Here is a 24,118-nt window from a genome sequence, read left to right as displayed (position 1 = left end):
CACTAGGAAGAGAACAGCTCTTTGATATGGTTCAGTGAATTTTGTAATTCTATGTTTAAGTTTTATCCATGGCTAAAATTTTAGTAGCGAAGCCAGAAGCTGTGTCTGTATGTTTTTACATAATTTAGAAAAGTCTTTACCTCTCATTGGGTCAACGTATAATACTTTCTCTGAATGGTATTACCTAGTTAGATTATAAAATCCTGGCCCCTTCCTTCTCTTTGAGATGTTCCTCTTAATTAGTATTCTTCCTATTGTAACAGCCTGAGTAAAAGCATTTTTTCATTGTCTGGTACATTTTGTCTTTTACAGGCGAGATGATCTTTAAGTATAGAACCACGTATTTTACCACCCAGGACACTTCTGAGCATGAAAGAAGATATCACAAAGTAAACGTATAATTTTATTTTATTTTATTTTATTTTTTTTTTTTTTTTTTTTTTCCGTACGCGGGCCTCTCACTGTTGTGGCCTCTCCCGTTGCGGAGCACAGGCTCCGGATGCGCAGGCTCAGCGGCCATGGCTCACGGGCCCAGCCGCTCCGCGGCATATGGGATCCTCCCAGACCGGGGCACGAACCCGTATCCCCTGCATCGGCAGGCGGACTCTCAACCACTGCGCCACCAGGGAGGCCCTAAACGTATAATTTTAAAGAATATTTACTTACTGATCAAGAAACTGTTTTTATTAAATTGGTAAACATATTTCTATTCAAATTTTTTAAATATATAATTATTTCTAAAAATAAAAATAGCATGTATCTGTGTATACTGAAACAAAAAATATTTTTATACTGTTTAGCAAAATAATCCTCCAGATTGTACCCAGAATGATATTAAAAATAACATAAACTTTAAAAAATCATTCTGGGGGGAAGGAAAAGAATCATTCTGGGTACATATTCTTTTATTTTTAACCCATTTCTTAGCTGTATCAGTCTCTAGACAGTCATTAGTATCTTTCCAAAGAGTATATGTGGTTCTACTTTTAACTTTTTCATAAAACTGCTATCGATCTTCTTCACATTTACATTTTATTGTTGATGTATTTGAAACTGACCTTTCTCTGTAAGTCATAATATTTTTCATTTAGAAAATATTTTCTAAGTGTTGACATACCTGGTAAGGTCAGAGCAAGTGCTGATAAATGAAAGCTACCTGCAATTCTAATTTTTTATATTAAATTGTGAAAATATCTCAGCCCAAAGAGCCTCATGGGTCCTGTTTCATCTCTGTTCATAATGTGTTTCTTAAATATTTTTATAAGATAACATTTATCAAACAACTTGTCTCTATTTATAATTCTATTGACTATTCAGACAAATTAAGAGGCTCCTAATGTTCTGTTCTAGCAGAGAATATAAATTTATCCAATTAAAATTAGGAGAACCATCAAAATATTATTTCTACATGTGGAGATATTCCCAAAAAACAAGTGGAGAATTTAAAAACTGTATCTTGTACACCATTTGAGTGTTTATTAATTTATTAGTTCAGGTTCTCCCTTTGCTATTGTAGGCACACATTTCTACATCCAAATGTTCTCAAGCTTTGTTTCTAGTAATTGCAATACGCTAAATGTTTCAAAAGCTGAACTTTTTTGATGCTCTATTTTTGTGTATTAGAGATTGTGCCTTAAAGATTTTCACCATAATCCAACGAAAATGTAGAGGATTAATTTATGAAAAAGTTCTATACCATCACTGAACATTTAGGTTGATTTACAAAGTAGTTCTTCAACAGCTAAAAGTTTCTAAAAGCTAACTGAAGGCAGGGAGGAGAGTGAATACTGCCAAGCTGCGGGTTTTTTTCCTTTAAATCAATAGCTTCATCACAAAAATTCTACATTTCAGTTACTGTGTACATATAAAAAACTATATATTTGACAACTACTACTTCCATTTTGATTAGTAGAATACTGCAATTTGTTTGAATGAAATTTTTAAAAAGACGTAAGTACATATGGAAATTTAGCATCTCAGTATCAGATAAGGGTGGCACCTCAAATTATTACTGAAGTGATGGACATTTTAATAAATAGTGGGTAAAAACTGGGAAACTATTTGGAAAAAAAGATAAAATTAGATCCATATCTCACAAAATACATATGCATAAACTTATGGAATCTAAGTGTAAAAAAAGAAACAATACAAATACAAGTACACATGGTGAATTCCTCTTTAACGTCAGTGTAGGGAAAAGCTTTTTAACTATGACCCAAAATAGAGAGACAAATAGGAAAATAATCAATAAATTTTACTGCATCAAAAAAATCTGCATGGCAAAACCATTATAATCAAAGTCAAGACCACAGGCAAATGGAAGAAAATATTTGTTACATATACTATAGTTGAAGGAATAATAGCCTTTATGTATATATACTTTTTTAACTCTTGAAAATTGAGGAGATAAGGACCAAAAATCCACTAGAAAAATGAGGAAAATATATGGAGACAATTCCCAAAAAAGGATATAAAAATAGCTCTCAACTACATGAAAATATATCCAAATTCAGTCATAATTAGAGAAATGCAAATTATAACAATACTGAGATATGATTTTTCACCTATAAGATTCACAAAAATTAAAAAGTATGGTAACACCTGTTGGTGAGTCTGTGGGGAACCAGGCATTCTCATATATTAACTGACAGGACTGAAAACTGATCGAATCCTGCTGGGGGAATTTGGCAATACCTACAAAACTACGTGTATTTCTTTTTAAAGTTTTCTCATTGTGATACAATATACATGACAAAATTTATCACTTTAACCATTTTTAAGTATACACTTCAGTGCCATAAGTACATTATCATTGTGCAACCATCACCACTATCCACTTTCAGAACTTTTGTGTCATCCCAAATAGAAACTCTGTACCCTTTAAACAGTAACTCCTCAATCCCTTTCTCCCAAGCCCCTTATAACTTTACTCTATTTCCTGTCTATGATTTTGACTACTATAAGTACCTTATGTAAGTGAAATCATATAATCTCTTCCCTTTTGTGTATGGCTTATTTCATTAAACATAATGTTTCAGAATCTCATTCTTTTTTTTAAAATTAATTAATTAATTTTTTAGTTTTTGAATTTTTATATGGCAGGTTCTTATTAGTCATCAATTTTATACACATCAGTGTATACGTGTCACTCCCAACCACCCAATTCATCACACCACCATCCCCAGACCCCCCCGCCGCTTTCCTCCCTCGGTGTCCATACGTTTGTTCTCTACATCTGTGTCTCTTTCTGCCCTGCAAACCAGTTCATCTGTACCATTTTTCTAGGTTCCACATATATGTGTTAACATACGATATTTGTTTTTCTCTTTCTGACTTACTTCACTCTGTATGACAGTCTCTAGATCCATCCACGACTCAACAAATGAGCCAATTTCGTTCCTTTTATGGCTGACTAATATTCCACTGTATATATGTACCACATCTTCTTTACCCATTCGTCTGTCGATGGGCATTTAGGTTGCTTCCATGACCTGGCTATTGCAAATAGTGCCACAATGAACATTGGGGTGCATGTATCTTTTTGAATTATGGTTTTCTCTGGGTATATGCCCAGTAGTGGGATTGCTGGATCATATGGTAATTCTATTTTTAGTTTTTTAAGGAACCTCCATACTGTTCTCCATAGTGGCTATATCAATTTACATTCCCATCAACAGTGCAAGAGGGTTCCCTTTTCTCCACATCCTCTCCAGCATTTGTTGTTGGTAGATTTTTTGATGACGTCCATTCTAACTGGTGTGGGTGATACCTCATTGTAGTTTTGATTTGCACTTCTCTAATAATTAGTGATGTTGAGCAGCTTTTCATGTGCCTCTTGGCCATCTGTATATCTTCTTTGGAGAAATGTCTATTTAGGTCTTCTGCCCATTTTTAGATTGGGTTCTTTGTTTTTTTCATATAGAGCTGCATGAGCTGTTTATATATTTTGGAGATTAATCCTTTGTCCGTTGACTCGTTTGCAAATATATTCTCCCATTCTGAGGGTGGTCTTTTTGTCTTGTTTATGGTTTCCTTTGCTGTGCAAAAGCTTTGAAGTTTCATTAGGTCCCATTTATTTATTTTTGTTTTTATTTCCATTACTCTAGGAGGTGGAACAAAAGAGATCTTGCTGAGATTTATGTCAAAGAGTGTTCTTCCTATGTTTTCCTCCAAAAGTTTTATAGTGTCCAATCTTACATATAGGGCTCTAATCCATTTTGAGTTTATTTTTGTGTATGGTGTTAGGGAGTGTTCTAATTTCATTCTTTTACATGTAGCTGTCCAGTTTTCCCAGCACCACTTATTGAAGAGACTGTCTTTTCTCCATTGTATATCCTTGCCTCCTTTGTCATAGATTATTTGACCATAAGTGCATTGGTTTATCTCTGGCTTCCTATCTTGTTCCATTGATCTATATTTCTGTGCCAGTACCATATTGTCTTGATTACTGTAGCTTTGTAGTATAGGCTGAAGTCAGGAAGTCTGATTCCTCCAGTTCCGTTTTTTTCCCTCAAGGCTGCTTTGGCTATTCGGGGTCTTTTGTGTCTCCATACAAATTTTAAGATTTTTTGGTCTAGGTCCATAAAAAATGCCATTGGTAATTTGATAGCGATTGCATTGAATCTGTAGATCGCTTTGGGTAGTATAGTCATTTTCACAATATTGATTCTTCCAATCCAAGAACATGGTATATCTCTCCATCTGTTTGTGTCATCTTTAATTTCTTTCATCAGTGTCTTATAGTTTTCTGCATACAAGTCTTTTGTCTCCCTAGGTAGGTTTATTCCTAAGTATTCTATTTTTTTGTTGCAATGGTAAATGGGAGTGTTTCCTTAATTTCTCTTTCAGAGTTTTCATCATTAGTGTATAGGAATACCAGAGATTTCTGTGTATTAATTTTGTATCCTGCAAATTTACCAAATTCATTGATTAGCTCTAGTAGTTTTCTTCTGGCATCTTTAGGATTCTCTATGTATAGTATCATGTCATCTGCAAACAGTGGCAGCTTTACTTCTTCTTTTCCAATTCGTATTCTTTTTATTCTTCTCTGATTGCCATGGCTAGGACTTCCAAAACTATGTTGAATAATAGTGGTGAGAGTGGACATCCTTGTCTTGTTCCTGATCTTAGAGGGAATGGTTTCAGTTTTTCACCATTGAGAATGATGTTTGCTGTGGGTTTGTCATATATGGCCTTTATTATGTTGAGGTAGTTTCCCTCTATGCCCACTTTCTGGAGAGTTTTTATCATAAATGGGTGTTGAATTTTGTCAAAAGCTTTTTCTGTATCTATTGAGATGATCATATGGTTTTTATTCTTCAATTTGTTAATATGGTGTATCACATTGATTGATTTGCATATATTGAAGAATCCTTGCATCCCTGGGATAAATCCCACTTGATCATGGTGTATGATCCTTTTAATGTGTTGTTGGATTCTGTTTGCCAGTAGTTTGTTGAGGATTTTTGCATCTATATTCATCAGTGATATTGGTCTGTAATTTTCCTTTTTTGTAGTATCTTTGTCTGGTTTTGGTATCAGGGTGATGGTGACCTCGTAGAATGAGTTTGGAGTTTTCCTTCCTCCGGAATTTTTTGGAAGAGTTTGAGAAGGATGGGTGTTAGCTCTTCTCTAAATTTTTGATAGAATTCACTTGTGAAGCCATCTGGTCCTGGACTTTTGTTTGTTGGAAGATTTTTAATCACAGTTTCAATTTCATTATTTGTGATTAGTCTGTTTATATTTTCTATTTCTTCCTGGTTCAGTCCTGGAAGGATACCTTTCTAAAAATTTGTCCGTTTCTTCCAGGTTGTTCATTTTATTGGCATAGAGTTGCTTGTAGTAGTCTCTCATGATCCTTTATATTTCTGCAGTGTCTGCAGTAACTTCCCCTTTTTCATTTCTAATTTTATTGATTTGAGTCCTCTCCCTCTTTTACTTGGTAAGTCTGGCTAATGGTTTATCAATTTTGTCTTCTCAAAGAACCAGCTTTTAGTTTTATTGATCTTTGGTATTGTTTTCTTTGTTTCCATTTCATTTATTTCTGCTCTGATCTTTATGATTTCTTTCCTTCTGCTAACTTGGTTTTGTTTTTTCTTCTTTCTCTAGCTCCTTTAGGTGTAAGGTTAGATTATTTTTTTGAGATTTTTCTTGTTTCTTGAGGTAGGCTTGTATAGCTATAAACTTCCCTCTTAGAACTGCTTTTGCTGCATCCCATAGGTTTTGGATCATTGTGTTTTTATTGTCATTTGTCTCTAGGTATTTTTTGACTTCCTCTTTGGTTTCTTCAGTGATCTCTTGGTTATTTAGTAACGTATTGTTTAGCCTCCATACGTTTGTGTTTTTTACGTTTTTTTCCCTGTAATTCATTTCTAATCTCATAACGTTGTGGTCAGAAAAGATACTTGATATGATTTCAATTTTCTTAAATCTACTGAGGCTTGATTTGTGACCCAAGATGTGATCTATCCTGGAGAATGTTCCATGCGCATTTGAGAAGAAAGTGTAATCTTCTGTTTTGGGATGGAATGTCCTATAAATATCAATTAAATCTATCTGGTCTATTGTGTCATTTAAAGCTTGTGTTTCCTTATTTATTTTCATTTTGGATGATCTGTTCATTGGTGTGAGGTGTTAACGTCCCCCACTATTATTGTGTTACTGTTGATTTCCTCTTTTATAGCTGTTAGCAGTTGCCTCATGTATTGAGGCGCTCCTATGTTGGGTGCATATATATTTATAATTGTTATATCTTCTTCTTGGATTGATCCCTTGATCATTATGTAGTGTGTCCTTCCTTGTCTCTTATAACATTCTTAATTTTAAAGTCTATTTTATCTAATATGAGTATTGTTACTCCAGCTTTCTTTTGATTTCCATTTGCATGGAATATCTTTTTCTATCCCCTCACTTTCAGTCTGTATGTGTCCCTAGGTCTGAAGTGGGTCTCTTGTAGACAGCATATATATGGGTCTTGTTTTTGTATCCATTCAACAAGCCTGTGTTTTTTGGTTGGAGCATTTAATCCATTCACATTTAAGGTAATTATCGATATGTACGATCCTATTACCATTTTCTTAATTGTTTTCGGTTTGTTTTTGTAGGTCTTTTTCTTCTCTTGTGTTTTCCACTTAGAGAAGTTCCTTTAGCATTTGTTGTAAAGCTGGTTTGGTGGTGCTGAATTCTCTTAGCTTTTGTTTGCCTGTAAAGCTTTTGATTTCTCCATTGAATCTAAAAGAGATCCCTGCGTAATCTTGGTTGTAGGTTCTTCCCTTTCATCACTTTAAGTATATCATGCCACTCCCTTCTGGCTTGTAGAGTTTCTGCTGAGAAATCAGCTGATAACCTTATGGGAGTCCCCTTGTATGTTATTTGTCATTTTTCCCTTGCTGCTTTCAAAGATTTTTGTCTTTAATTTTTGCCAATTTGATTACTATGTGTCTTAGCATGTTTCTCCTTGGATTTATTTATCCTGTATGCGACTCTCTGCGCTTCCTGGACTTGGGTGGCTATTTCTTTTCCCATGTTAGGGAAGTTTTGAACTATAATCTCTTCAAATATATTCTCGGGTCCTTTCTCTCTCTCTTCTCATTCTGGGACCCCAATAATGTGAATGCTGTTGCATTTAATGTTGTCCCAGAAGTCTCTTAGGCTGTCTTCATTTCTTCTCATTCTTTTTTCTTTATTCTGTTCTGCAGCAGTGAATTCCACCATTCTGTCTTCCAGGTCACTTATCCGTTCTTCTGCCTCAGTTATTCTGCTATTGATACCTCTAGTGTAGTTTTCATTTCAGTTATTGTATTGTTCAGCTCTGTTTGTTCTTTAATTCCTCTAGGTCTTTGTTAAACATTTCTTGCACCTTCTCGATCTTTGCCTCCGTTCTTTTTCTGAGGTCCTGGATCATCTTCACTATCATTATTCTGAATTCTTTTTCTGGAAGGTTGCCTATCTCCACTTCATTTAGTTGTTTTTCTGGGGTTTTACCTTGTTCCTTCATCTGGTACATAGCCCTCTGCCTTTTTATCTTGTCTATCTTTTTGTGAATGTGGTTCTGCTTGTTGTAGAACGACGTTGCAGAGCCTTCCCAGTGGGAGGTGTGGGTGAGGTCAGCTGCACGGTGCGGTCTCAAATTAGTTTTTAAATGTTAAAGATTCAATACAATTGAAATAAGTTTTTCCAAAGGGAAATTTAGTTCTTCACTCATGATTTTACTTATGAATTCTCCTCCTGAACTGGTACTTTATCCACAAATTTATATATTTTAAAACAATAGCTGCTAGTGTTGGAGGGTCTCCTGCAGAGGCGGGGGGTGGCTCTGTCTCACTGTGAGGACAAGGACACTGGCAGCAGCAGTTCTGGGAAGTACTCCTTGCCGCGAGCCCTCCCAGAATCTGCCTCATTCTTTTTTATGGCTGAATACTACTCCGTTGTATGTGCATACCACATTTTGTTTGTCCATTCATCTGTTGATGGATACTTGGGTTGCTTTCACTTTCTAACTATTGTGAATAATGTTGTTATGAAAACAGGCGTACAAGTACCTGTTTGGGTCCTGTTTGCAACTCTTTTGGAGTGGATCTGCTAGGTGTAGAGGAATTGTATGTTCAGCTGTTTGAGGAACTGCCAAACTATTTTCCACAGCTATCTTTTGACCCTGCAATTCTAATTCTACTTTTAGGAATCTACCTTGAAGACACACATCCAACAAAAGAAAAATATATAGGCACAAGGTTATTTGCTGCAATACTGTTTGTAATTGACAAAATGAGAAACAACTTCAGTGCTCACATGTAGGAGAGTGGGTTGAATAAACACAGTACATCTACCCAATGGAATACTATACAAGTGTAAAAAAGAGGAAGATTTCTGTGAGTTGATATGGTGTAATTAAGTATAAAAAACTAAGTTCAAAAGCCTATTTATAGTATGCTAGCTTTCACATGAGAAAGAAGGATATAAGAAAATATATGTATATCTGCTTACTTGTGAAAGAGAAACATAGGTCTGATAAAACCAGAAATTAAACCCTGTAGGTTACTACAGAGAATGGGTGGGGATGGACTGGAAAAAATGGGAGAATGGGAATGAGGTAGCAGGAATGGGAAAAAAGCAACTTTTCTCTGAGTATGTGTTTTTTACAGCTCTGACTCAGAACCAAAGTAATATTTCACAAACTGCAAAACGCATATATGTGGAATCTAGAAAATGGTACAGATGCACCTATTTGCAGGGCAGGAATAGAAACAAAGACGTAGAGAACGGACATGAGGACACAGGGCGGGAAGGGGAGGGTGGGATGAATTGAGAGATTGGGGCGGGATGGGATATATGTATACATATAGCTGATTCACTTCACTGTACAGCACAAACTAACACAACATTGTAAAGCAATTATACTCCAATAAAATATATATATATATATATAAATCAATCAGAACGTGGAGGGAACCTGAAATGGAATACAAACAATAATATGAACCTAAATGTATCACTAATGAATAATATAAGTATATTGAAGGGGTGAGGAAAAAAGGAACTCAGCTAAGTAAATTTGGAAGACAGATTTTGACCTCATACTGTAAGGCTAAAAGCTAAAGATACCGTATACAGATGCCCTTGCTAGTAAATTTGTTTCTAACAGGGATGTGGGCTAGCTATTCTGGAACTATTTTATGTGTATACTAGAATTGAACAAATAAGAACATACGGATAAAATGAGCCAGGTTTCTCACTGTCAGAAAGATGGTACAAATAAGGAAAGGGGAAAGAAAATTTCAGAAGAATGACCCCTATGGTATTGGATTAGTGTCAAAAGCATCACTATAAATTCATTTGTGTGTGTATGTGTATATGGGTGTGTGTGTGTGTATAGATAGATAAATTCAAAAATATAGATATATGTATGGATTAGTTTACATACATAATGTTTCTTGTCTGCTGGGACAGCCTAGAAACAATGATACCCTAGTAGCCATGAGCACATCTAGTACTCAGATTCTGTTTCCTAAACACCATATTCTCAAATAAAAGAACCAGGCTCCTTGGAGAAGTGGTGGATTCCAGGGCCAGAGTAGGCAAAATACAAGATGAGCCTGGAGCATCTTGGTGTGCCAGAATACACAGAAATGCTCATGAAAGGATGGGGCCAGGTCAACAGAACATTGAACCCACCTGAAAGAGATCCCAATGGCCAAAGCTGGAATAATTTTGAGCAAGAAAAGAAACAAAGACAGCATTGGATTATAACCTATAGAATAAAATAAATATCAGTGAGTCTACACTGATATAAACATTTTAGTAAATAAACAGGGTAGAAGAGACAACCCTTCCTTACAGAAGAAATTCAATTAATAAGTGTAAAAGGAACTGGCGAATAAGGAAAAAACTCCACAGTAACAGTAATTGTTGGGGGGATTAATGGATGCTAAAATTAGTAGGTGAAAGTTTAAGAAGAAACAGGATATTTACATAGTCTTAAAATTTCTCCCCAAATATATTTATTGATGATAAATGGGAAAACAGTAATTTTACTGTGTAGAAGCTAGGAGATACCACCTTAACCAGCAATTAAGGTTAACATCTCTAGTAATAAGACATGGACATCATGTACCCCCTGATGCTATGCAGAAAGGGCCCAATATCACGTTCACAGTATTCCTGCTAAAAATGCCTAACCTCATCTAAGCATGAGAAGACATCAGATAAACCCAGATTTGTAGAATGAGGCACATTGTGCAAAATAGTTAGTACTCTTCAAAAGTGACAAGGCCACAAAAGTCAAGGGAAAGACTGAGAAACTGTCACAGACTGGAGGAGATTAAAGAGAAACAACAACTAAATCCAACGTGGGATCTTAGACTGGGTCCTGGAATAGAAGAGTATGTTAGTGAAAATTCAAATAAGGTGAGTAGCTTTAGTTTACAGTATTGTGCTAATGTTTAATTTCCTTACATAACCTACTGTGGTTATGGAAGAGGTTCAATTCGGGAGACTGAGTGAAGGATATACAGGAATTCTCTGTACAATTCTGCATTTTCTACAAGTGCAAAACTATTTCAAAAGAAAAAGGGTTTTTTTTTTTTTTTTTTTTTTTTTTTTTGCGGTACGCGGGCCTCTCACTGTTGTGGCCTCTCCCGTTGCGGAGCACAGGCTCCGGACGCGCAGGCTCAGCGGCCGTGGCTCACGGGCCCAGCCGCTCCGCGGCATGTGGGATCCTCTCGGACCGGGGCACGAACCCGTGTCCCCTGCATCGGCAGGCGGACTCTCAACCACTGCGCCACCAGGGAAGCCCCAGGGGTTTTGTTTTTTAAAACCTTGCTGGACCTGAGGTTCCTTATCAAAAAAAAAAAAAAAAAAAAAGTGGTTTGCACCTTCTGTTTTCTAAGCTCTATTTTGGATATAAAATCATGAATCACCAATCACCACGCTAAACAAACATCACCCTTCTTCCATCAACATGTGCTTGAGCAATAACGATCATCTTGATTTACTAAAAAAGTATTTTGTTTCTGATGAAGGAAGCACTCCAGTGTACATACATTACTTTGAAGTAGTTGCTGGGGTTAGTATTTCTTTAAGAGATGAACCAGATCCCTCCTAAAGGCTGGCCATTTTCTTACCTCAGCTCAAGTCAAGGTTGGAAGATTGAATAAGACCAGAAATTAATCACTAAACAATTTAATCAGTTACTCACATCCTACAGCAATATCCATTTTCGTATCAACAGCCACCAGGTATTGAGAATCTGCCCTGAACAGGGTACATCATCAGGCTGTATATAAGAAGACCTCTAATCCCTCAGAGGCACACAGTTGGAACTTGTTACTGACTCCATTTCTTCCAGACAAGGACCAAGGGGCTCAGAGGGATCAAGCAAGTGGAAAAAAGGGTACAAAGCGTAAGATCTTTCCATCCCACTATTCTAGACACAAACAAGCTGAAGAAAACGTTAACAGCAGCAACCCAAAAAGAAGTCAATTCCTCCCTCCACATTTTTATCTCAGTCATAATAATGGGGAGAGAAATAATGAAAATACAGCTCAGGTTTCTCACCCCTCTTTTTTTAAACCAAAAGTTTGTTCAACTTGGGAGGTAGGGCACGAAGAGAGAAAAAGAGGGAAAGAGAGAGGGAGGGAGGGAAGGTACATGGTGGGGAGGGAGGGAGGAGCGGTAAACTTGCCAGCTCCGTTAATAACATAGATAAAAGTGCACGGCCCCCGGAATTACCAAATACATACATATTCAAATAAATAAAACGACTTTCCCAAGAGCACCATTCATATTGTACCATAGAAGGAAATTATTCACCTTCTTCCTATATTTCTATTGGGGGAGGGAGGGTTCTCCTAGAAAGACAGCAAAAATCTTTCTTCGGTCCCTTAGCCCTAATTGATGGGCTGTTTTTATACAACAGTGCCATCTACTGGAATAACTCAGAATTACAGGACACTATAGAAATCAGTCTGTTTTCTGCTCCACTTTTAAAACAAGCTTAAAAAGTTAAGATCTCCATTCTCCTTTACTGTTACCCACGGCTCCATCTTATTAACAAATACATCAGTAAGGGGCAAAGCCCTAATCAAATCCTGGGTGTGCACTAAAACCACACAACAGCCTACAAATGTTACTCAAGGATTTCATATTGGAACAAATAGAAACAGACGCGCATCTGGGAGTCTGAGTTTCTTTTTCTTTTGAAATTGAAGAAAATTTATTGCCAAGAAATTGTTATTTGTAGAAAGATAAGAACATTTAGAGAGGCCAAAGGGCTACATAGTCACCATAGTTCTTCTGGTAACTAACAGCTACCCTTTAGATTTCTTTAGGCGTTTATTATTCACAATTGTAGTATCATACTGTATGTCGTCCTATAAACTCTTTCTTCCATTAGCAATAGTAATAATATTATAATTATTATTTATACTCACCATTGTTCCAAATATGTTAATTCTTATGGTTTAAGGTCAATGCATATCACTATTACATTTCAGTTCATTTGGACAACAGGGTCTCAGGACACCTTTAAGTAAGGACTTGATTCTCCCATGGGTGTTTATCTGTTTAATCAGCCCTAAAACATCTTCTATTAATAAAACGGCAAGAAAGTAAATACTTCTCCCCTTTCTAGGTCCCCCTTGTTTCAGACTCCTTCACATGGAAGAGGGGAAGTGGGGAGGCTGAATCACAAAACAGAAAATAAATGAAAAGACCAGTTTCAAAAAGTTTCTGAACCATGAGTCCTCAGGGGTTCCTTCAGTATTTAGCAACTGTAGGGAGGGAGTACATTGTAAAAGACTAATTCCAATTTTTAAGAGGAACATGGAGGTCACTGGAATTATCCTGAATGCCTCTGCTGTTCATAAAGAAATTTATAAGTCACAAGCCATTGAATGATTTCCTCCAAAATTATTCTAAGTTCTAAAAAGAGCAGTATTATTACCAATTAGACGTTATTAAAGCAAAGGTCCTCAGTGCTTATGGGTTCAACTGGTCAGCGGTGCCCTTTCCTCTACGTGTTTGCTTGATCTGGGTATGGAGTATATGTGCCTATTTTGCAGAACTTGGAAGATAATTTCATTTTTAAAAGGCTGCTATAGGTTTATGGTTGTGCTATATCTACTTCTTTGACACATTTTCGCTCGTATTAATGATTTACCTGATTCTGAGGCCTTGTTCAGGAATACAACCCCCAACTAGAATACCATCCCTTTGGGAAAATATGCAACACTTAGCAACGATTTACTTCACAAAGTGGTTTCCAGGAGACCACTGTGGAAATAAAAAGTAGTGTGTCTGTACTCGATTTTGGAGTTGCCAACTAAAAACTGGCACTTGCCATCTGTTTCTACTAGAATGAAGTCATAAGCCTCTGCAGTCACTGACCTTCAACACACCCTGAAAGGAGTTCAGGGCAGAGACCAGGCATGAGGCACTCTGTGCTCTGGAAAAAAACTGACAGAACAGGCCTTCAGGTAATTAGACATTTTCAGGAGAAAATTTTATGAACCCAGTTTCTTGCATCTTCTCATACCTAGAAAAGCACTAAAATCATGAACGGAAACATGTGCTCCTCGTGACTAGCAGCAACCTTCTGCCAAAATGTGTGCTTGACTGCATGTAGCCCCTTCACCAGAATCACACACAGATTGCCCTCCTCCACCACCTACCTCCTCGGAGCTCTCTGCGAGGCTGTCTCCCAGCTATAGTCCTCATTGGGCCCCACAAGCGTCATGTTTTTTGCAGTCGTTAGAGTTCTGTGAAGACAAACATGATTCCTCGTATATTACAGAAGGCAAATGAAGTCTCGGAGCACGAGGGACTTTGTCTCCCAAGAAACAGAGCAGAGGCTACCCCTCCATCTTCCTTCCACAGTGCATTTTTCTTAAGTTATATTCTTGGCCTATCCTCGACAAGGGTAATAGTCAAGGGTGTGGACCTGCATGCCTGGGTTTGAGTCTGTTGCAAGTCTGTGCTTTCCTTAACGGTGCGCATTAGGCAAGTTGATCTCTCTGTACTCAGTGCCCTTATCAGTAAGAAGGAATGATGACAATAATAGTACATAATCTCATAGAATTGTTATGATGATTAAATAAACTAATATAGTGAACTAATATAGAACAGTGCCTGGCAGATAAAAAAAATCCCTCAATAAATATTAGCTATCATTATCTACATGGTCAATAAAATCATTTACTAATAGTTATTTCAAGTACTCAAAAACATCAGCAAAGGCATTAACACAATTTAAATGACATTCATCAAGTCAGCAATTTCCATTTGATGGGTTCCTATTATATGCCAGACACATTACAGATTTTCTCTTATTTGCTCTTTTATCCCTGTTTTAGAGATGGCAAACCAGAGTCTCAGAAAAATTAAGTAACTTTCTTAAGCCCATACAGCCACCAAGTGACAAAGCCTGGCTGAAACTCCAGGCTCCCCCACTGCTAAGGCCTGCAGACGTTCCAGCCATAAGTTAGATGACAGCCCAGCAAACTGAAGTTAACCCCTGTTGCATTGTTTATCTCATACAAGAACAACAGTTTAGGGGCTTCCCTGGTGGCACAGTGGTTGAGAGTCCGCCTGCCGATGCAGGGGATACGGGTTCGTGCCCCGGTCCGGGAAGATCCCACATGCCGCGGAGCGGCTGGGCCCATGAGCCGTGGCTGCTGAGCCTCCGCGTCCGGAGCCTGTGCTCCGCAACGGGAGAGGCCACAACAATGAGAGGCCTGCGTACCGCAAAAAAAAAAAAGAACAACAGTTTGGCTCAGAGTTCAGAAGATGCACTTCTGATTGTGATGTACCCCAAATTTCTTTTTAAACTATAGCTCATTTTAAGCTATGTCATTCTCTGAGTGTTTGTGTTTGAGTGGACCCAGTGCCAGACCTTGTGCCAGGGCCTAGAGAGTCCATGGTGAACAAGACACAGTCCCTGAGTTCAAGTTGCTCACAGGCTTGGGAGAAGGGGGAGTCAGAACACTAATGGGAAATTGTAGTGCATAATGGAAAGGGTTCCCAAGTACTGTAGACTAAGATGCTAGAGGGATATATTTCTGAGGGGCACCAGCCCAGCTTTGTGGGGTAAACGGTGGGTGGGGAACATCAACAATTTTTCTGGAGGAATGGATAGATGAGCTAATACATTCCCTATCCTATCAGGTTGACAATAGCACCAGCTAGCACATGATCATGACCTGACCATCATGAGGCAGGCACCTAAGACCCGTTATCTCATTTAATCCTCACTACAATTCTCTAGGGGTAATACTATTATTCCCATTTTGCAGGTGAGAAAATTGATGCTTTGAGAAACTGAGTAAGTTGTCTAATGTCAGCCAGTTGGTAAGTGGTGTGCCCAGGATTTAAACCCAGTCCTTGTGACCAATACGCCCAGGCCATTAACCACTCCACTGGACTCCCTCCATGCTTACATTGTTTTATTGTGTTTGGTGTAGATGAATCTGAATTTTACCTTTGCCTTCATACATATCTGTAGATTGCTGTTTCACTTGTTTCAACAAGCATTATTCCATAAATAAACAACTGTCATTCAAAAAGAAAAGTTCTTACTCGTAACTATTCATGTTAATAGGCTGAACCCAGGGCACTGCCTTTTCCTAACGCTTACAAAGGTACACAGTTCTTGCATCGTTTCCCATGCAGCACAATAGGTTGGTAAACTTGGGAAAGGATCCTTCAGGTTTGAATTGACTTGGTGGATCCAGATCCCCAGTTTTCTATCCTAAGTTCTGTTTGAAGGATTTGCAGCTTTTCATTTGGAAGGTTGTACAAGGCAACACAAGATTATGGGAAAACAGACTGGTCTAACCTTGGTCTGATTCCTTGAGAAATCTGCAAAAGGAGATAAGTTACTTAAGGCCCTCATGATGTCCTCTTATGTCAGCATGAATCAAGACCAACCAGATGAACAGCTATCCAAAAAGGAGGACGCTGGAATATTTAGCAAGATGTAATTAACTGGAAGGTAGAATATGAGCAAAGCATGATGAGTGCAACATTCAATAGTCAGCCAGCTGCTCTGGCCAGATTCTCTTCTGGGGCATCACTGTGGGCAAGGTCTGGCCCCTGACTCCCTTCCTTCGGTCATCTCCTTCAACCTCCCCTTCTCCCCCTCCCCTCCCCCATCTCAAAACATCATCACCACTTGCCATCCATCCACAACAAGGCTCTTGCTGCTCCCCCTACACAAGTCAGGCTCCTTCTGACCTCCCAGCTACTACACAAGTATTTGCCTCTCCCTCTTTCCCTGGCATGTCCTTCTGCACAGGTCCTTGACCTCTGGCTTCTCACTCTCTCCTCAAGGTTAAGTCCCATTCAGATCCTCTCCAGAGATTCTTTTGAGTCCTCATTAAAAGAACCAGGAGGTTTCTCTTTGGATTTTCCACTGAGCCCTCTGAAAGCCTTTATTCCTTTCCTGATACCACTGCTCTTATTCCTTGCTGCAGGTCTGCTTCCCTGATGCACCATGCAGACTGGAGGGCAAGAATCATATTCTATTCATGTTGAACTCACTGCATTTTGAAGAGTGCCTGCTACAGGCTGGGTACTCAACAATCGAATGGACGGATGGATGGTATTAACTTGAATCAAGGACTCATCCCACACTCTCGAAACAACTCAGGAAGGGAACTCCTCAGTAAAAGCACCATCAATTGCTCAAGATTTAAGGATAAAGGAATTTCCAGCTTCAAGAAGAAAACATTTAAGAAGGAGTCCATACTTACAGGGAGCTTTGGCCCAGTGATTCCCCACCCACACCCAGTTCAGGCCAGTTGTTATATCTCATTGATGCAGACTAAAAATAGAAAAACGTATGAGGAGCATTTAAATACCATTTGCAGATGTCCTAGAAGTAACAAGGCCACCTTAAATAGGCAAAACAACAACAATAACTTAAAAAGAAAATGGCAGATATTCCAGATTAAAAAATGATGGCAGGCTCTGGATATGGTAAAAGAAACATGGACCATTCCACTCTGTCAGCTTCTGAATCCTAGTCCTTCCCCTGACGGACAAGAGCTGAGAGGCCAAAGGGGTTTTCAGTACTCTACATTTGTTGGTGGTGAAATTCCATAAATGAGAAAAAAAGAAAAGGCACTTCTCTCCCTGCTTAAGATCTTCAGCAAGATTGCATTTAAGACTGTGTGGGAGTGAGGCTGTCGACCCTGCTACTTCCTTACCATTTCAACCGCGTTTGTGAAGCAGTACTCAGGCCACAGAAGAAAACAGACCAGGATGGTGTCTATCAGGCAGACTCCACGATAACTGCCCCCACTTCTAGCGACTCTTGTTCGCATGCAGAGGACTTTGTGTCTTTAAATTCTACCAGTCTCTGCTGGTGGTGCCTTTACCACTTGCTCCTGGGGAAGTGATTACTGCAAATGTGCACGATTTATCCACAATATACGGTATCGTGTGAAGCTTGCTTTTACTGCCTTCAGCTTTTTCTTTCTTGCAATTTATTTTAATATGTTTGGAATTATTATCCCAAACATTAGCCAGCTGGCCCGCTGGGGTTTCCTTTGCTGGATTCCAGGTCTCTCTTTTTCTAATCCTCTCTTCATGGATAATCCACTCTAATGCTTCTTGGCTGTTGAGGAGGTTTTGCTATTACTACCTGTTGATTAGGAATTCACTTCGTCCTGTGTAGGTGGTTCTAATTTATTTGAGTCAGCTGAGGTCAGAGTTTAGTCATGAGATTTTCTTTCTTCTCTCCAGATTTCTGGAAGCTTACTTGTCTTTTCCATTTTTTTTTTCTTCTGAGCTACAATTCAGGTGGTCTTTGAAAACAGCCTCTAAGACCCCCCTCTCCCTCCCTACCCCTCAAAAAAAGAAAAAAGAAGAAGAAAAAAAAGAACAGTATGAAAGGAGAAGAAAGCTGTATGGTAAGATCTGAGAAACAGAAAGGCTTTTATTTCAGCTGTTCAGATGCCAGGTATATATGGCTGTTGTCTTGCCAACCACTGGGCCTTCAGCGTCCTTGCTGAGGGCTGCCTTGGTGAGAGTGCTGGCGAGTTTGTCCCTCAGACATTATGAGTGGAGTCCAGGAGGAGAACAGGCCACAGACGGTGCTTTCAATCATCAGAGGTCACCAGGATGCAAAGGGTCAGGAGAACCGAGCAGGATCCTGATGCCCTGCTGTCCCCTTTGAGTCCCTGCAGTTGGGTCACACGGTAGTCAGTCAAGCTGGGTGTGACATGATGGGAGCACCAAAGCTGAGTGTTCCTGATGGGGGCTGCCCACCCCTGCTGAGACTTCAGTGCAGCGGACTTTCTCCAGGATCCTCTGGGGAGAGCACAAAATGAATCGTGCTTCCCAACACCGGTTTCAGGAAGAGGTGCCAGGGTCTCTCTAGTCAGTGCATTTCTCTATTGAAGAATCTGTAGTCTGTATTTGTCCTAAGGTGTCCGCAACTTACAATAGGATAACCACTGGCTACATTTCACTTGAAAATCTAAAGAGTTTTCTAAAATTATTATTATACGTTTCAGAATAACACTCTCTGCCCCCATGCTTGATATCCCCACACTGGGAAAGGAGTCCTTTTAATCTGTCTATAGCTACATTTTGAAAGTTTTAAGGTTGGTGTGGATACTTCCTCAGGGGACTCTTATTTACATCTGGCTATTCTCTCAATCTGGCATAGTGCTTCACGCTTAGTAGGTAATTAATAAAAAGAGGGAAGAAGTGAAGGAAAGAGAGAAAGCAGGAGGGGGTAGGAGGAGGGGGAGAGGAGAGAGAGAAAGGGAAAGGGAGGGAAGGAATAATATGTGCTCATTACAGAGACTTGGAAAACGTAAAAAGGTACAAAAAAGAAAACAATTACTCAAAATCCCACTGAGAAATAACGTTTGTTAATGGTTTGTTCTCTGTACTCTTCCAGCCATTTTCTGTGTTTACTTTTTTGTTTCATTGTTTACAAAGTTCAGATCACAGGGATATGTATTCAACTTTGTTTCCTGCCCTTTTTTTTTTTTTTTTTTTTTTTTTTACGCAGACCTCTCACTGTTGTGGCCTCTCCCGTTGCGGAGCACAGGCTCCGGACACGCAGGCTCAGCGGCCATGGCTCACGGGCCCAGCCGCTCCGCGGCATGTGGGATCCTCCCGGACCAGGGCACGAACCCGTGTCCCCTGCATCGGCAGGCGGACTCTCAACCACTGCGCCACCAGGGAAACCCCTGTTTCCTGCCTTTTAAATTCACCTTTTACTGCCAGTGTTTTCACAAGTTCAAACTGTTGAAAGTAACTTTTTTTTTTTTTTTTTTTTTTTTTTTTTTTTTTCCGTATGCGGGCCTCTCACTGCTTGTGGCCTCTCCCGTTGCGGAGCACAGGCTCCGGACACGCAGGCCCAGCGGCCATGGCCCACGGGCCCAGCCGCTCCGCGGCATGTGGGATCCTCCCGGACCGGGGCACGAACCCGTGTCCCCTGCATCGGCAGGCGGACTCTCAACCACTGCGCCACCAGGGAAGCCCGAAAGTAACATTTTTAATGGCTAGATACTATTTTACTCTTTGAATATATTGCAATACCATTGCTTCTTGAACCATTTTCCTACTGTAAGTTCCTGGTTGTTTTCATATATCTGTTTGAAATAGATATTCTTCTCCTCTGAGGTGTTACTCTTTCAGGGATTTTTCAAAAGGTAGTAGTAACATGTATGGAACATATTTAGCACTTGAAATTATATTGTATTTAGTATAAAATGTCACATTACTTACAAACCAGAATTGGTTCAATATTCAAATATACTCATACAAATGAGGCTATTACCTGCCCGGGAAATAAAAAGTTTAATACACATTTTGAAAATAAGAGGTTTTATGTTTGAACATTTGGTATTCTATTGGTTATTGGTCATTTGGAGCCACATCTTTCATTCTACCTCCCCACTATGTGATACTTGTGATTATGATTATAATATGACTTTGACAGAACTTATCAAAAATCAGTGTACTGTATATTTCCCATAAATAGTTATATTGTCAAAAATCTTTACTGATGCTATGACTCTCAAAATACAGACCTCTTACGTTTAGTACTTCACATTCAATTCTTTTTGGTGGCTTGGCCACCTAACTGCTTTGGCAAATTTTCTACAGTTAAAAAGTCAAAATTAAAATAATTTTGAAGATTATTCTATTTAATATTGATTTTTCTGAGTTGCCTCCTCTTTCCCAGTGAGGCTTTTAACAAATTACTAACAAATGCCATGTATCAATACCAAAATACTAACAAATTCCATGTATCAATTACTAACAAATACCATGTAGGTGTATTTAATAAAGATAATCAGCATGATACACAAAGCTAGTCCTGAAACCGTGTACAAGCCCCTGTGTCTTTGTCTTTTGAAGTGAAAGGCTGACTCAAGAGTTAAAGATTAGGATGTGAATGTGAAGATGGAGAAACAAAGAATAGCTGCTGGGCTGGGGAACTGGTAACAATTTTTACTATAAATCTGCCACATAGCCGAATCACCGAATTCCCAATTCCCTGAAAGCTATAGATAAAGGCCTGACACACATTCCTAAGTTATTTTTACAGGAAGCAGAGCCCACCAGATGAAAACTGCTGACCACAAGAACGTAGATCCTAGACTGGCTGCAACCAGAAGGTTGATGATGCTTGAAACTTCACCTTGGTGCCAACCGATCTGAGACTGTGCACAAACTGATCACTCCCTGCTCCGTGAACACTGTTAAGACTCCTTGCTACCCCCTCAAGGGTGGGACACACAGTCTTGAAGGCTTTAGCCCTCTGTGGCCCCCTTTGCCTGGCAAAGCAATAAAGCTATTCTTTTCTACTTCACCTAAAACTCTGTCTCCGCACTTCTATTCAGCACCAGTGAACAGAGGCTGAGTTTTGGCAACAGTCTTAAAATTAATTAAGCAAATTATATTTTCTAAAAACTATTAAGGTAATTGATCTTCGAAGATTTTTCTCAGGAAACTAAGTTCACCTCTTCTACAACAAGGATGGGCCAATAGTTCAGAAGAAAGAGACACTGACCAGTTTGCTTGCATTTTAATTTTAAATTTCTTGGCACAAATATGCCTTGTTATAATGTGTTTGATAAGGAACTATCAACCTGCCTTGCGGTCACTCTCTCTCCAATTGTTCTCTCCCGAGAGACTCAGGGGAATGGAACAGAGAATAGCTGCATAAGAAGAAGAGGAGAGAAGACAGAGCCACTCTGAAGACCTCACTCCTTTGGGAAGGGGCCCAAGAAAGCCTTCCATGTGTGGTTGCACCGTACTTCCGTGACTCTATCTCTCTCATTTTACTGTGATTCTCTATTGAGAGGAATGAATGTTTTCCACTCTGATGACCCCTCCCCGTTAAGACTCTGCTGTTTTTATCCGTGTCCCCAAAGCCTAGCAGAACACCAGGCGTGCTGAGCACCCCATTTTAATGCTTGTCCTAAGAAGCAACAGGAGAACAAAGAGGACTCTAACTTAGCATCTTAAAAAAAAAAAAAAGTTACTTGAAAAAAATCAAAGCACCTTAAATATGGGAGTTTTTCAGGATAATCACTAACTAAAATGATTGGGTTAAAAACATACTGTCTAAGGAGGACCTTCAAGGTGGCGGAAGAGTAAGACGCGGAGATCACCTTCCTCCCCACAAATACATCAAAAATACATCTACATATGGAACAACTCATATAGAACACCGACTGAACGCTGGCAGAAGACCTCAGACTTCCCAAAAGACAAGAAACTCCCCACGTTCCTGGGTAGGGCAAAAGAAAAAAGAAAAAACAGAGACAAAAGAATAGGGACAGGACCTGCACCAGTGGGAGGGAGCCGTGAAGGAGGAAAGGTTTCCACACACTAGAAGACGCTTCGCGGGCGGAGACTGCTGGTGGCGGAGGGGGGAAGCTGCGGAGCCACGGAGGAGAGCGCAGCAACAGGGGTGCGGAGGGCAAAGCGGAGAGATTCCCGCACAGAGGATCGGTGCCGACCAGCACTCACCAGCCCGAGAGGCTTGTCTGCTCACCCGCCGGGGCGGGCGGGGCTGGGAGCTGAGGCTCAGGCTTCAGAGGTTGGATCCCAGGGAGAGGACTGGGGTTGGCTGCGTGAACACAGCCTGAAGGGGGCTAGTGCACCACGGCTAGCCGGGAGGGAGTCGGAAAAAGTCTGGACCTGCCAGAGAGGCAAGAGACCATTGTTTTGGGGTGCGCAAGGAGAGGCGCTCCTGGCTCTGCGTGCCCGTAGATGGCAGGGCACTGCCTTAGTAAGCTCCACAGGTGGGCACAAGCTGCGGCTATCATCTCGACCCCAGAAGTGGGCACAGACCGCTACTGCTGCCACCACTGCCACCAAGGGTCTTCTGTACAAGAACATGTCACGACCCACACCCTCCCGGGAGCCTGAGCGGCACATCACTGCCAGGGTCCTGTGATCCAGGGCCAACTTCCCTGGGAGAACACACAGCGTGCCTCAGACTGTTGCAACTTCATGCCGGCCTCTGCCACTGCAGACACTCCCCACATCCCAATTATGACTACTGTACTCCTCCCTCTCCCCCAGTCTGAGTGACTAAGAGAGCCCTAATCAGCTGCTGCTTTAACCTCCTCTTGTCTGGGCAGGGAACAAATGCCTGAGGGTGGCCTACACACAGAGGCAGGGCCAAAATCAAAGCTGAACCCCAGGAGGTGTGGGAACAAAGAAGAGAAGGGGAAATCTCTCCATGCAGCCTGCAGAGCAGCAGATTAAATCCCTGCAATCAGCTTGGTAAACCCTGCATCTGTGGAATACCTGAATACACAATGTGTGTTCCCAAAATTGAGGCTGTGGACTTTGGGGGCAACTGTGGACTTGAGGTTTGCTTTTGATTTGTTTTTGGTTTTATATTTATCTTACTTTAGTTTTTAATGTTTGTTTTCATTTGTGGGTTTGCTTATTGGCTTGGTTGCTCTCTTCCTGTTATTTATTTTTTCTCTTTTTGTGAACGTGTGTGTGTGATTTTGTCTGTTTAGTTTTGCTTTTACCATTTGCCTTGCAGTTCTGTCTGTTCTTTTTTTTTTCTTTTTTTTCTTCCTTTTCTTCCATGCTGTGTGGCTGGCGGGGTCATGGTGCTCCAGCCAGCTGTTGGGCCTGAGCCTCCAAGGTGGGAGAGCTGAGACCAGGACAGTGGACCACCAGAGACCTCCCAGCCCCATGTAATAGTAATTGGCGAGAGCTCTTCCAGAGGCCTCTGTCTCAACACTAAGACCCAGCTCCACCCAACAGCCAGCAAGCTCCTGTGCTGGACGCCCCATGCCAAACAACTAGCAAGACAGGAACACAACCCCACCCATTAGCAGAGAGGCTGCCTAAAACCATAATAAGGTCACAGACACCCCAAAACACACCACCGGATGCAGCCCTGCCCACCAGAGGAACAAGATCCAGCCTCACCCACCTCAACACAGGCGCCAGGAAGCCTACACAAGCCACTGAACCAACCTCACCTACTGGAGGCAGACACCAAAAACAATGGGAACTATGAACCTGCAGCCTGCAAAAAGGAGACCCCAAACACAGTAAGTTAAACAAAATGAGAAGACAGAGAAATATGCAGCAAATGAAGGAGCAAGGTAAAAACCCACCAGAT

The sequence above is a fragment of the Mesoplodon mirus genome, assembly GCF_964341445.2.
Source record: "Mesoplodon mirus genome assembly, chromosome: 9".
Classification (NCBI taxonomy): domain Eukaryota; kingdom Metazoa; phylum Chordata; class Mammalia; order Artiodactyla; family Ziphiidae; genus Mesoplodon; species Mesoplodon mirus.
The sequence above is the reverse complement of the archived record's forward strand: the minus strand, read 5'-3'. Positions refer to the sequence as shown.